Below are 12,536 nucleotides of genomic sequence, written 5' to 3' on the forward strand. Positions count from 1 at the left end.
GGAAGACCAGATCAATAGTCTTATTAGCAGGATAAACTAAGGTATCCACCATGATTATTTTTGTAATCTGGTCAGTAAATAAACAGAGTGACTATTTTCAGACTGGAAAAAAAAAACCCTCAAATGAGTATTTTGATCATTTCCACAAATGTAAGATTTTTCTTAGATTTATTTGTTATTACACACGAATTTTCAGGAGTTTGGGCTGTCATGTATTGAAATTCTAACCATGTAACTCAATCAATCTTTAGAAATGTAGAAAGGGGTATAAAATTTCTAAATAGTTCTCAATTCAAATTTCCAACTTATATTTTGATTGGAACTGAAAAGAAAAAAAGTTAAATATGCTTTCAAATAGTTATAATACCAGATACTAATCTGATTCCTTTCCAGCCCCTCTCCCTAACCTATATACTTTAAGGAGTAGTACATCTTTCTAGATTCTAAACATCAGCATAACATGCAGTTATGAATTCCAAACATCTTTTTCTTCCACATTCCTTTAAAGGCACTTTCCCCACTTTCCCCACATATTGTGACTTCTCCCAAAATCAATTACTTTTCTTTCTCTTCTCCTGACCCATACCTCATCCCTAGCCAATGAAGTAATTTAATTTTTGCTTCTGAGTAAATTATTATGAATCAGAATATTCTCCAATACTTTAATACTTCACCTTTGTATTCTTTTTTTTTAAGAGGTTCTCTGCTATAGGGCGCGTGTGCTCGCCAGACAGACAGAGAGAGACAGAGAGATAGAAAGCGAGAAATCAGCCCCAAGGGGGATGGCCACGCCACAATCCCTTCTCCTCCATTCTCCTCTAGGGATCTTGGGCATGCACGCACACGCGCCCGACGTGAGTTAAGCCACCGGGTCCAGGACTCGAACTGCGGTCCACTACGTGGGAGTCCAGCGACATAGCCATTATGCTAACTGCTGGTCCCACCTTTGTATTCTTTTAGCTGCCTTAAAAATTAGTAAACTGACTTCCTCGAGTGTATTTGTCAGTGTTTTCCAGAAAAACAGAACCAACAGGATAGTATATGGATGATGGATGGAAGGGAAAGAAGGAAGAAAGGAAAGAAGTGGGGGAGGGAGAAAGGAGACTTTTGAGGACTGGCTCATCTCAATATGGAAGCTGAGAAGTCCTCCAGTTTGCCATTTTCAAGCAGGAGGCCCAGGAAAGCTGCTGGAGTAGTTCCAGTCCAAACCTAAAAGCCTGAAATCAGGGAGCCTACGGTGTAAGTCCCAATCTGTGTCCAAGATCCCAAGAACTAGGAGTCCTGATATCTGGAGGTAGAAAAAGATGGGTGTCTGAGTTTAAACAGAAAGCAAATTCACTCTTCTGCCTTTTGTTCTATGCTGGCTTTTAAAAACAATAGGTGATGTCAACCTACATTGGTGAAGGCAATCTTCTTTCCTCAGTCAGCCAATTCAAAAGTTAGTCTCTTCTGCAAACTCCCTTACAGATACACCAAGAAATAATGTTTTTCTAGCTATCTAGCTATCCCTTAGCCCAGCTGAGTTGACACATAAAATTATTAGTATTGAGATGTAATAAATACCCTGCCTGATGTATGTAACAACAGAAGATCTTTGAAGTCAATTTAGATGAATAGTAAAGATATGAAATTAATAATGCCAGGATCAATGGCATTAACTCCAACACTACAGAATTTAATTCAATTTGTTCGTGATTGAATCAGAGTGGTTATGATAATCCCCTTAGTAGGTTGCTACTTATGAATCACTATTACTACTCATTCTCCCATAGGAAATAACTTATCTCCTCGATTAAAAAATATTTGTAGTGGGCCAGCAGGTGACATGATGGTTAAGGCATGGGATCCCACATGGCTGACTCCACGGTTGGGGTCTTAGAGCCACTGATTTGGGAATAAAAAACACCACGGGTATGTTTGTGTGTGTGTGTGTGTGTGTGTGTGTGTGTGTGTGTGTGTGTGTATGTGTGTGTATGCTGAAAATCCCAAGAGGAAAATGGAGAAGAAGGGCTTGTGGTGTGTCCATCCTCCTCTAGGGGGTGATTTACCACTTTCCTTCTCTCTCTGTGTCTCTCTCCAGGAAGCACATATGCCCAATGACAAAAAACCTTAAACAAAACAAATATACATATATATGTATTTATGTGTTTGTGTGTGTGTGTGTGTATTTAGTGATTTGTACACTATGACTTGTATATAGTAGGCCCTCAATAATATTTGTTGTTTGATTTTAATGTCATGATTGCCATAACCAATTATATTCCAATGTGCCAGATGTTCTTTCTATTGGCACTCATTAGCAAAACTGAATCATGAACCATTCCAGCATAACAAGCAAACTGTACATAAATCACATAGAGAAAAATGACACTTTATTTAGGACAAAAGAAATACATTTACATTTTTCTTTGACTTTTCACTTTATACACTCATAAATTAGAAATTTGCCTAAACATCTACAAATTGTGCCACTAAAAATGTAGATACAAATTAAAATGGCTCTTTCAGTCTTGCCATATGCAGATATCTTTTTTTTTTTTTAGAGGTTTTTGCTACAGGGCGCATGCGCTCGCCAGACAGACAGAGAGAGACATAGAGACAGAAAGCGAGAAATCACCCCCAGGGGGGATGGCCACGCCACAATCCCTTCTCCTCCATTCTTCTCTCAGGATCTTGGGCACACACGCACACGCGCCCGGCGTGAGTTCTAAGCCACTGGGTCCAGGACGCGAACTGCGGTCAACTACGTGGGAGTCCAGTGACATAGCCATTACGCTAACTGCTGGTTTCTGATATGCAGATATCTTAATCGAGCTTTTACTTGGGTGAAGTATGGACAAGTGATTCCCAAGAGCTAGTCCACTAGCTGCATTAGAATCTTTTGAGAACTGTTTTTTTAATACAATACAGATTTTCCAGCACAATCCCCTAAAATGTATTTATTCAGCTGTGGTTGACGGGGTGGGGGGGTGGGGGGTGTCAGTGCATCTTTATTATTAAAGATGCCAAAGTAACAGTGATACGCAGACAGGTTTTGGTTGTTAGGACTGATTCATGTTGTTGGATAACACATGATCAATTTCTAAATGAGTCAGTATAAGGCCGTTTTTAAAAACAGAAACTATACTTTTTCGTCATTTGATTACTCATTATATTTAAGACACTGCCTTGCTCATTCTGAGAGCATAACCAATGGCTACTGATAAAAGTCAGAAATACCGGTGCTCAATTATCTTACCTAATTCAGTTTTGTTCTATATAAGACCAAGAAAAAAATCCCTATAATAGTCGTATACTGTTGTTTGCGAAATGGGTTTGTAAAAAAAAAATAATTTTCAGGGCTACCACTAAAGCCTTAAGAGCTTTCTGACTTACCAGAGTGATGCATATATTTGAGTCAAATCTGTTGGGGTTAATGCTGCTTTTAAACACTTGTAATACCAGATATCATTCTGACACCTTTCCAGTATCCTCCCCTCACCATCTATTTCAAAAAGTACCATTTCCTTCTACATTCTGGAACATCAGTATAACATGCCATTGTGAATTCAGAGTTGAGAGGAAAGGAGGTCAATGTCATGGGGGAAAAGGCAGAAGTAGATGCTTTTGTTAAGCAGCTTTATGATCAGTACACTTGGGCACAAGGACTGAACTGATGGAGCTGAGTCAGAGTATTCTACTGCATTCTAGCAGGGTTTGGTGTACAGTCATCACAGGCAAAGCCAAGATTATATAACTCTGTACATTGGGATGAGATCTTGAGACCAACTCCTGCCAACTGGGCAGTATTCTTCAGTTGACATGTTTAGAACATTCTAAAAAATTTTTTATCTAGGAATTCAGGTTATCTGTATAGATGACAGAAAATTGAGCCATAAAGGTGAGTTTCATTACTGTGCTATCAGATTGTTGATGAATGATTCTCAACTAAGTCTGCAAAGGTCTATCTGAAGTTTTAATCACTTATTCAATAAACATCCTCTAAGTTCCTAGGTTAGGCTAGAAAGAAGTAAGGCTAAAATGGAATAACCCACTACATACATTGAAGACAAGCCCTTTCACAGATTTCAGTCATAAAAGGGGAAGATGCCTAAATAATAATTACGAGGCACCATGTAATAAAGGAAGAATATGTAAGTGTGACATTACCACCAGGTACAGAGCATTCCTTCGAGGGCCTGGAGATGGTGCTGAACAAAGCAATAGGGAGAGGGGAGACAAGCCAGTAAGCTGAGATTGTAATGCCCTGACTCACACATTGAGAGATACTCAGTGTGTACTGTCAGATGAAGATCTGGAACTGGAGACATATTTAGGAAGTTGGGGTTGTGACAATGCATAAGACTTTACAGAGAAAATAAACTGAATGGAAAGAGAAAAAGAGAAGTGGGGAAAGTGAAACAGGAAAGAACTCTAAGGATTCTCTGATATAAGAAGTAAATGAAATAAGTAGTGAAAGAGCTTGGGTTTAAGCGGTGGCTGGGGGTAGGGATGAGGTTGTTGGGAAGAAGAGAACTAGGAAATACAACTTATAGGGTCAAGGAAGGAGAGTTTCAAGAAAGAAAGCCTTGGGAACCAGCAGTTAGTGTAATGACTATGTCGCTGGACTCCCACGTAGTCGACCGCGGTTCGTGTCCCGGACCCGGTGGCTTAAAACTCACGCTGGGCGCGTGTGCCTGCATGCCCAAGATCCCGAGAGGAGAATGGAGGAGAAGGGATTGCGGTGTGACCATCCTCCCTGGGGGGTGATTTCTCGCTTTCTGTCTCTCTGTCTCTCTCTGTTTGTCTGGCGAGCGCACGCGCCCTGTATTGAAAATAAACCTCTCCAAAAAAAAAAAAAAAGAAAGCCTGGTCCCCACAGCTACTTTTCAAGTCAAATAATTTAAAACCATAAAAGTGTACTGGTAAGTTCTGAGAACTAAGAGGAATTTAGTAGACTTAAAAAATAGAGTGGTGGGGGACCAGCAGATGGCATAATGGTTACCTCACTAGACTCCCACATAGTTGACTGCTGTTCAAGTCCTGGACTTAGAGGTTTAAAACTCATGCCGGGTGTATGCATGAGAGCCCAAAATCCTGAGAGGAGAATGGAGGAGAAGGGATTGTGGCGTGGCCATCCCCCCTGGGGGGGTGATTTCTTGCTTTCTATCTCTCTGTCTCTCTCAGTCTTTCTGGTGTGCACACCCTATAGCCAAATAAATAAATAAATAAATAAAATCTCTCTACAAAAAAAAATTGGGGTCAGCAGGTGTTGTAATGGTTACGAATGTGGACTTCCACATAGTTGACCACAGTTTGAGTCCCAGACCCAGCAGCTTAAACTCACACTAGGCCTATGTGCATGTGTGCCCAAGATCCTGAGAGGATAACGTAGGAAAAGAGATTGTTGTGTGGTCATCCCACCTGGGGGGAGGGGGGCGAGTGAGTTCTTGCTTTTTGTCTCTCTGTCTCTCTTTGTCTCTCTGGCAAGCACACATGCCCTATAGCAAATATCTCTCCTAAAAAAAAAAAAAAAAAAAGTAGAGTGGTGGGGACAAAAGTTGCAGTGACTAAGGAGCCACAATAGAACATGAGGAAACAGAAACCATAGGGTAACACCAATTCCTTCAAGCTATTTCACCAGAGAAGAAAAAAACATGGAATTGAAAGAGTGAGAGGCAGACAGTTGGAGAAAGTAGATTCCTTTCTTACTGTTTTTGTTTTGAAATAGGAGGTGGAACCAGGAGCCACTGTTCATTGTTGAACACAGATTCTCAAACATCTGGGCCCAGCAGAGATGCTCAAAACCAATAAAGCATTGGAAGAGAAAGCATCCTGGCCAGCTGGTGGTCCACTGGAAACATAAGAGGAACCACATGGGAAAGGTCCTGGGTTCCTGTCCCAGGACTCCTGTGAGCATGCTGGGTACATATGAGCCCATGATCTAGCCAGATGGATCTCACCATGCAAACCCTATTGGGGGTGTCTGACTCTTTTTCTCTCTGAAGAAATAAAGAAAGGGGGGGAAGGTAGAAAGAAAGGAAAGGGAAAAAAAAAAAAAAAAAAGAGGAAGCACCAGATAGTAGAGTCAAGAAAAACCTGATTTTAAATCCTGACTGGTTCCTTAGCTATACCTGTGTGACTGACTGAGAAATTATTATTCAACCTTTGCAAAACTCGGTTTTCTCACTTATATCATGGGAAGAGAATCTCCCTCACAAAGTTGTGTGGAAGATTAAGTAAACCAAGATCCATAAAGTGCTTATCAGAGTACCAGCCAGTGACAGTTTCCTCCCTTTTCTTTTGTCCAAGACAAAAATAAAAAGGACTTAATAAAAGCATATATTAACCTTGAATTAAATATGTACATGGTGGAAGACATTTACACAAGTACCAAATCAATAAATTTACTCTAACAAATAATTTTAGATTTAAAATGTAATAGTGGAAAACATAAATGTTATATCCAGAAAACTACATGAAATACAAACGTATGTAACAGGTATCAGCAAACTTGAGGAACAAATAAAATAATGCAACCAAACTTCTTAGTATACAGATGAAACTTGGGAAAGATAATTTGCTAATGCATACCCTCACTGAGAAAACAAACTGTTGTCCTGGGACTAGCGGGTGGCAGGGTGGTTGAGGGTGCTGAATTCCCACATGGCCAACCACAGTTTGAGTCCCAGACCTAGCAGCTTGCTTTCTCACTTTCCTTCTCTCTCTCCCTCTATCCCTCTCTGGTCAAATAAAAATGAGATACACGAATAAATAAAATTAACAAAGTTAAATAAAATAATTTTTAAAAAAAGCAAACCATTGTCTTACAACTGCAAATCATATGCAATGCAGAACAGATTATTCACTGGGCTGTACTTAATTAAGATGAACTATTTTTTGCTGATATATTCTGGCCTCTGCTTGGCAGAGCATTTGTGCTCAAGGAGAGAGTTCCAGAGGTAGTCCCCAAAGGATAATGGACTCCACTGCACAATCTGTAGAGTGAGTTCTGAGCCAAAAGCTCTGTGACACAGAGGACTTTGGAGTCCCCAGTCCCAAAGAAAGGATAATGACAGATAGCTCAAGGATAATTAAGAATGTGCTCTTTGTCAGTTAAAATCACCTGCTGAAATGATTATTCAGGATGCCGTGTCAAGCCAGAAAGGCCTCAAGAAGAGGAGCCTGAGATAAGCAGTTCTCACTATTCAGATAAAGTGATGTTTCTATTTATAGAGCTATGCAATTATACCAGACTGTTGGTGTTCTACTACTGTCAACCATGTCATTCCTCTGTCCAGACACCTGACCCTACCTATAGAGTGAGAGAACAATCTTTTGTTTAGAGCCATTTGAGAAGTTCCTCCAAATTATCCCTGAATAGCACCCTCATGGACCATCATAAATACTGTTTCTGGATGACCAAATGTTGAAGTGAACATGTGCCTTTACATGGTACCTTCATCCCTCTGCTGTGAACATGTCCAGGAGGATTCATTTTGTCAGACTATCTAGTACTTCAAAGGCTGACAAGAAAGGAGAAGCACAGTAAAAGCTAGGTAAGAGAGAAGGTGGGAAATAAGTATACGCGTGTGCATGTATGTGACTATGTGGGCATGTGCACACACACGTACTGAGCAAAGAGTTGAAAACATACACACAGAGAAGGAGCAGAGTAGAGTCATTGAAGACTTTCAGGAGTGAAAGCAAGAAAGGAAAAACCTAGAATTCAGGTCAAATTGTAATTAGCCGAACTAGTAGATTCTGATATTCCACACATGACTTTTACTTGGCTTTGAAAAAGCATAATGCTTTTGTATTGGCTATATCTTCTGAATTATTTTAGAGGTTAACACTGAAGAGATCTGTCATCTCCTAAACTTAAGACCGCTGGATAGTTGGGAGGAAAATGGCAAGAAGTTTGCTGGGTATCAGTAGAAAATTTAGCTAGGACTCAAATTATCTCAAGGATGTTGCATGATTTCAACATTGTCTACTTAAGCATTCATTAAGTGAACTGTATCTGTGTGGCTTGTGTTTGTATGTATATAGGATGACTGTACTTATTTTGGTGAGATACTTGCACCTTTTTTGTATGTGTTTTTGTACTCTCTTCTTCCATTAATCTAGAAGTACTTTTTAAAAATGGATACCACCCTTACCTAGCTTAGATATTACTATACTGTGGATGCCAAAATGTTAATTTGCCTACTTAGGAGCTTTTTACATTTACATTTTTCTTAGTGACACCAGTCTTTGATTGGATGTGTGAATAGCTAAAGAATTAAATGGGACATTAATTTGTTCAATAAATATTATCTAAAAATCTAGAGATACCCAGGAAAGTAAGAGATGACCTCTGGAGTAGGCAAGTGGTGTGATGGTTAAGGTGCTGGACTATACCACATGACCGACTGAAGTTCGAGTCCCAGACCTGGCCACTTGCTTTCCCACTTTCCCTTCCTCTATCTGTTCCTCTCTGGTCAAATTTTTAAAATAATTATAATAACAGCAAATAAAATTAAACAAAAAATTCTTAAAGAAAATAAATTTTAAAAAAAGGAAGAAAAAGAGATGACCTCTGCCCTTACGGTATTTATCCCTGGGGAGAGGAAACAGAAATGGGATTGGAGTGAACAATAAAGAGTGAGAGGTGCTTGGAGGGAGGGAAGTCAGCCCAGGGACCACAGAAACACAGAAAACTTTCCAATTCTGTCAAATGCATGTTTTTTTGTTTGTTTGTTTGTTTGTTTTCTTCACCAGTTATAGGCATCAACTGTGTAGGGCTAAGAAAGAAATACATATTTTCTTCAGCTGAATGAAAGATATTCTCCAATTTTTAAAGAAAATGCAACTCACATTAAAAGCAGAAGAATCAAAACAATGCATAAAAGGGTGAGTAAGATTTAGAAGTGTAGATGGACAGAGGTGAAAGGGACCAACTGAAAGAACTCGTGTTTATAAAACCAGTTCTCATTTTTATATTATTAAATAACAGATGATTGCATGTGGCATCTAAGTCAAAATAAACTTTAATTTATAGCTATAGACCATCTGTGCTACTTACTATATTTATCATGGCAACTGCTTTCAAGAAGGCATTTGATTTGAAAAGAAATGTCAGATCTACCTTTAGAAGGAAGGACAGAAGCACAAGAGGCTAAATAAAATTTTTCAATGAATAGAAATGATCTAAAAGTCCTTAACATTTCCTTAAAATGTCTTATGATGTCAGAACAAACTGAACAAATTTATGTATTGCTCATGCATACACATAATTTATTTGTGGTACAATGACTCAGAGGCAGTGTTTGGCTGGTAAATTCAACTTCTACATTTCTGTTCCTTGTCTAGAAATATTATTTCTGCTACACTGACTTAATCATTCATGGATTTAAAAATTAACATATTTGAAAGACAAAAGATTTCTACGAGGTGTCACAAAAGGCTTATAGGTGGTTTTTTTTTTTTTTTTGGTTCGTTTTTGTTTTTTATTAGAACAGTATTAGAAATAGCTGGCCATGTATGAGGATAATTATATGCTTCAACAATAGTCAAGATAAGGGGTTTCAGGCCATGCCATGGTATGCACTGCTAAGACACCATGCATGCAGACTGGCACCACATGGAAGGCCTAGTTTGAGGCCCAGTCCAACCTAAAGGCCAGGCATAATGGTTTCCATCTATAATCCCAGTGACTCTGGAGGCTAAAGTAGGAGGACTACAATCTTGAGGCTGGCCTGGGCAACACAGTGAGACCCTGTCTTTAAAAATAGCCAGTGTAGTATCCTGCATTATAGTCTTAGCTGGGTGGCTGAGGCAAGAGGACCCCCATATGGTGAGACCATATTAAAACAATATATATTTGAGAGTAACAAGGTTTTATTAATTTTCCTTTTTATGCCCTCCTGAAGATAATTGCAGAATGGTAATAAATACTACATGCAGTTACCTGCAAAACTGGATCAGAAGTTCCTGATCAGAAAAAATATATATCCCTCAAATTTACCTGCAATATGTGACAACTATAAGGCCTACAAAACAGTCCAATTATGAGAATCCCTTTTGGAACCAGAAGATGGCATAATGATTACATCACAGGACTCTCACATAGTCAACCACTGTTTGAGCCCCAGACCTGGCGGCTTAAAACTCACAGTATGCATATGTGCGTGCATGCCCAAAATCCCGAGAGGAGAGTGGAGGAGAAGAGATTGCAGTCTTACCATCCCCTCTGGGGGGTGATTTCCCGCTTTCTGTCTCTGTCTCTGTCTCTCTGGCAAGTGCACATGCCTTATAGCAAAAATTTCTAAAAAAGAGAGAGAGAGAGAGAGAGAGAATCCCTTTTTTACCTTTCATATCACCAGGCCAATTAAGTTCAGATAAGAGTATGTTTCAGATCTGGAGTTCTAGGATTGTTTCTGGTTTGCCTATAAGAGATCAACCAACTGGATCTACTCTAGTATGAAGACATACAAGCCCCAACGTTTACTTTGAGTGTCACTGTATACTCAAGGAAATTCCCTAAACTCTTGTTCTTCTCAAATAACAGAGTTAAATCAGATTTATCTTAGTGGTAAGGAACACAGATTCTGGAATTAGCCTGCCTAGATTCAAATCTTCACTCCACTTATACATGGTTCATGAAAAGTTATTTAGGTTCTCTGTATACAAATTAACTCATCTACTATATGAAAATTATAATAGTACCTACATCGGGGCTGGCAGGTGGCATGGTGGTTAAAGGCGCTGGATTCCCACATGGCTGACCATGGTTCAAGTCCTGGACCTGGTGGCTTGCTTTCTCTCTCTCTCTCTCTCTCTCTCTCTCTCTGTCCCTCTCTGGTCAAATTGAAATAAACAAATGAATAAATAATAAATAAAGTTAAATAAAATAATTCTTTAAAAAAAATAGTACCTACATCATAGGGTGTTTTTTGTTTAGTACCTACATCATAGATTCTTGTTTGTTTGTTTGTTTGTTTTGAGAGAGATTTTTGCTATAGGGCATGTGCACTCACAGAGAGACAGAGAGACAGAAAACAAGAAATCTCCCCCCAGAGGAGATGCTTGTACCACAATCCTTTCTTCTCCATTCTCTTCTCAGCATTTTGGGCATGCACGCACTCTCACTGGCTTGAATCTGAAACTACCATCAGGTCTGAGACTTGAACTGAGGTCACTTACATGGGAGTACAGCAATGTAACCATTATGTCATCTGCTGGTCCCTACATCATAGTGTTTTAATAAAGATTAAATTAAATAGTGTATGTAAAACTGCTTAGCAAAATATACAAGAAGTCTTCAAAAAATAAAAGGACAGGGCGAGATGGTGGCATAGTGATTAAAGTGCTGGACTCCCACATGGCTGTTGCAGTTCGAGTCCTGAATTTGGTGGCTTGCAAATCACTCCAGGCATGTGTGTGTGTGTGTGTGTGTGTATGTGTGCCCAAATTCCTGAGAGAATGGAGGAGAAGGATTGTGGCATGGCCACCCTCCCCCCCACCCCGGGAAAGTGATTTCTCACTTTCCCTCTCTCTCTCTCCAGCAAGTACATGTGTCCTATGGTGAAAACCTTAAAAAAAAGAAAAGAAAAAGGAAAATGTATATTGTGGAAAAACTGCAACTATGCATGGATTTCAGAAATTTTGCACCAAGATACACTTATATTTTTTAAAATAATTATTTTATTTAACTTTATTTATTTTTAATTTGATTAAGTTTAACCAGAGAGGGACAGAGTGAGAGAGGGAGAGAAGGAAAGTGAAAAAGCAAGCCACCAGGTCTGGGATTCGAATCATGGTCGGTCATATGGAAGTCCAGCACCCCTAACCACCATCCCACTTGCTGGCCCCCAATACTTTAATTCATTTTCCCACAAACTTTTGGAAGTCTCCTCATATATATGTATACATATTTATATTTAATGTATATCTCTCTGTGTGTACATATGTACACATTTATATTTTTTCAGCTTCTTAAATAAAAAAAAGATGGTGGTGTTTAACACAAGTGAAAAAAGACACATTCCCCCTACCTTGTTCTTATCTTGCAAATGTTATATATGAAATATTTCATGACATTTCCTCCATCTTTGTTCTCTAATCTATGGTGCCCTTTACCAAATGAACACAACTAACCTACAAGACAAAAAGAAGAAAAAAAACCCCTCACATCCTAGCAACTGTCATTATCTATGTCAGTTCTGATATTTCCTCTATTGCTTACAATAACAAAAGAAAAATAAAAACAGCTGTGTAGGCAACAGATAGTGTGATTTTTCCATCACCAGTTCAGAGACTCTACATAGGAGCAGCTTTGAATGTGTTTTCAGTAAACAGAAACGAACCCACAATGTTTTCTGCCTGAAGAAAACATCCTTTCTCCCATAAATTCTGATTCAGTTCAAAGGAAAATATACCTCTAATCAGAAATAGAATAGAATCTAAACATGGGATTGAGAGGGAGAAGAGGAATAATTACATAAAGTTAATGCTTGCTTGTGTTCTGATGCCTTCCTAAGAAAGAATTACTACTTCTGCATCAGATCTGAAGA

The sequence above is a fragment of the Tupaia chinensis genome, unplaced genomic scaffold (genome assembly GCF_000334495.1).
Source record: "Tupaia chinensis unplaced genomic scaffold, TupChi_1.0 Scaffold000532_1, whole genome shotgun sequence".
NCBI lineage: Eukaryota > Metazoa > Chordata > Mammalia > Scandentia > Tupaiidae > Tupaia > Tupaia belangeri.